The 3,273-nt window shown below is 40.2% G+C and overlaps 1 non-coding gene across 1 annotated transcript; it reads left to right on the top strand.

The window, feature by feature from the left end:
- Nucleotides 1-2,676: 2,676 nt before the first annotated feature.
- On the top strand, nucleotides 2,677-2,791 carry Trnal-caa. Its single transcript has 2 exons — nucleotides 2,677-2,714; nucleotides 2,747-2,791. It is a non-coding gene; the product is annotated as a tRNA-Leu (tRNA).
- Nucleotides 2,792-3,273: the final 482 nt, after the last annotated feature.

The following is a 3,273-nucleotide window of genomic DNA, read 5'->3' as shown; positions in this document are numbered from 1 at the left end:
CACACACACACACGCACACATACAAGGCAGGGATGCAAGGAAGTCATCATCTTATCTGCATCTGTGGCATCGATCGCCGCACCACAGGGACTCCCAGCCGATGTGCGTTTTATGTCCAGCCTTCCTTATCGCGTCAATCGGACTCCCAAGCATGTGTCCTGTGGTATACTCGCATAGTCTTCAGGATTCTTCTCTCCCTTTATTTGTTTTTCGTTGTTGTTTTTTTCCTTCTCAATTTTTTTTTTCAAATTTGTTTTCTTAATGTTTGTAACTTATTTTCGTTTCCTCTGTTTTTTTTTTTCTGTTCATTTCTTTCGTGAGTGTATTTCCCTGTTTTTGTTCTTATTTTTTTTTGCAGTGTTTTCTTTACTATCTGTACTACTACTACTGCTACTGCTGCTACTACTGCTATTACTACTACTACTTCTACTACTACTACTATTACTACTACAACAACTAATGATAATAATAATAATAATAATAATAATAATAATAATAGTGTCATTATTACAACAGCTGCTGCTAGTATTGCTACTGCTGTTGCTGTTGCTGGTTCTACTGCTACTAATACCATCACTGCTGCTACTACTACTACTACTACTACTACTACTACTACTACTACTACTACTACTACTACTACTACTACTACTAAACCTGTTTTTTTTTTTATCATGTTCGTCTTCGTCGCCTTTACTCACCCCCTCCCCTTTCCGTTTCCTCATGTCCCTCCACCTCCACCTACACCTCCACGCCCACCTCCCCCCTCTCTCCCCCCTTCCGCCTGCTGTTGCCTCTGCCTTGTTTGGCGGGAAGTGTTGGGTAGAATTTGATCGTTTATTCTCTAGAGCTGCAGATTGCATTCCCTGATAACCATATACACGGCAGGACAGCGCCGCCGCCCGCCCTCTCCTGCGCCTCACCGGGCCACGAGCTTGTCTATTTTTGTCCATTTTATTGAAGTAAAATGCTATACTTGTTACCCAGAATACGAGAGTAAGTGGTGGGAACTGTACGTGTGTGTGTGCGTGGTTTTATTTTTCACCCCTTTGGTTTTGCTATGGGAAGAGAAATTCGTATTACCCATTGAGAGAGAGAGAGAGAGAGAGAGATGTAAATATGTTCATGCATGGCTCGCAAAAACTAAAGGAATCCAAGGGCTGCTCCAAGCTATTCCTGTGAGACGAACCGTTTTATTATTTTTTTTTCTTGTTCTCTCTCTCTCTCTCTCTCTCTCTCTCTCTCTCTCTCTCTCTCTCTCTGTCTCTCTCTCCTTTTTATCTTTTTATGGCGCAACTGAATATTATCGGCCATTATCATTTCCTTTTACGTCTGCATCTGAGCGCCAAGTACAAACAAATGGAGAAACACCAGGGTTATGATACGCCACGCTGCTGTCTGGGCATGTGGGGTTAGACAGAGTATTAAGGAGGAAGGGGAGGAGGAAAAGAAAACGAAAAAGGAGGAGGAAAAAAAATGAATGGTGGTAGATAGTGAAATGCTTGATGAAGAAGAAGACCAGAAGAAAGAAAACTAGAAATAATGATAATAAGAAAATAAGAAGATAGAGAGAAGAAAGTGTAGAAAACGATAAGAACAAAACAACAATATGAATGAATGGATGAAATAAGGGAGACAATGCGATGTTGGATACGTAGGCAAAAAAAAAAAAAAAGATAAAAAAAAAAAATAGAAGTGACGGGAGGCGATCTGATGCTCCCGATGCTCCTTTACAGCGGGATCAAAACGTCTCTGTGCCATCACTGCCACCATGACGGGCACCTTTGTCTTGCCTTCCACATCGATCCACTGCCTTGTCTTTGAACTAGTGATGCCCGGCGCTCTCTCGTTCTCTCTCTTCCCTCCTCCTCTTTTTTTTTTTTTTTTTTTTTCTCTTCCGCCTTTAATGTCATGGTGGATGTCAGGAGCTTGTTGTGCTGCTTATTGATTTTGTTTGTGTTGTGCTTACCGTTTTATTCCTTTCCTTTTTTTTTTTTTTTTTGACTTGAAACTGGTGATGATGAGTCAGGGGCTTTTCATCATTTGGTGTGCGTTGTCATAGGTTCGTTAAAGGTTACGTCTGACCTTCTCGTGTTTGCTTATATTAATCATCTGACAACAAAAAGAAAATTGTAAATGTAAGATTCCACTCACACTGGCGTTCCTTCTACAATGAATGGATGTAAGTCGCCGAATTTCTTTAGATATATTCTTGATAGCGCATTATTAATCCGTTATGTATCAGCAGAATTAAGTGTACGTGCTGTATAAGTGGCTATCGTAAACCATTTCATTGGAGAGAGTGATGCCATTATGAGGAACTGATTGCCTCTCCCATTACCCATTAGATTGTCAATGATGGATAAAAGTACGTAAGGTTTCTGTCCTGAGGCTATGGCGAGTATAGCGAGTTGTAATTAAGTGTCATTACATGGCATAAGGCATAACGAATGAAAAGTTTCACGCCTTCTTTTAATGGGAGGACGAAATCAGGTTGATGTTTTGACCACTGAGCTAGAAAAATTTTTTCTCTCTCTCTCTCTCTCTCTCTCTCTCTCTCTCTCTCTCTCTCTCTCTCTCTCTCTCTCTCTCTCTCTCTCTCTCTCTCTCTCTCTCTCTCTCTCTCTCTCTCTCTCTCTCTTTCAATCTTTTTCTTGCTCTCTCTCCCTTCCATCACAAGTCAGGATGGCCGAGTGGTCTAAGGCGCCAGACTCAAGGTTATCTTCCTTCCGATAGAAGGGTGCGGGCATTCTGGTCCTCTCTGAGGGCGTGGGTTCGAATCCCACTCCTGACACGATATTTTACTCAAGCCGCCATATCCATTATATTATAACATTTTGATTATAATCGTCATCTAAATCATCATTTTTCAATTATTACCGCTAATACCATCATCATCATTATCTTATTCGGTATCTTTCTCATTATCATTCACCATCGCTATCGTTTTGGAGACAATGGACTGAAAGAAGAGATTCATTCGCGGTTTGGGTTTTTGTGCATATTTTTTTTCTTACTTTTTTCCTCCATTAGTCATTGTTTGTTTGGGTACGAATTCCTTCTCCAAGATTTTTTTTTTTTCCTATTTTTCTTCACAAGAGATCGATTTCTTTTCGTTGTTCGCTTGTTGTTTCTACATCTCATGTAATAAAGGTAGTAACAACATAACAGAAATTTAGTTGTAGTTGTAATGATAGTTTGTTATGGTAATATAGCATCAATAGGAATAATGGCAGCCATAGGAGCAATTACTAATGCAGACGTGTTATAGAAGCA

This window comes from Portunus trituberculatus, chromosome 38 (assembly GCF_017591435.1).
Source record: "Portunus trituberculatus isolate SZX2019 chromosome 38, ASM1759143v1, whole genome shotgun sequence".
Lineage (NCBI taxonomy): Eukaryota > Metazoa > Arthropoda > Malacostraca > Decapoda > Portunidae > Portunus > Portunus trituberculatus.
The sequence above is the reverse complement of the archived record's forward strand: the minus strand, read 5'-3'. Positions and strand labels throughout refer to the sequence as shown.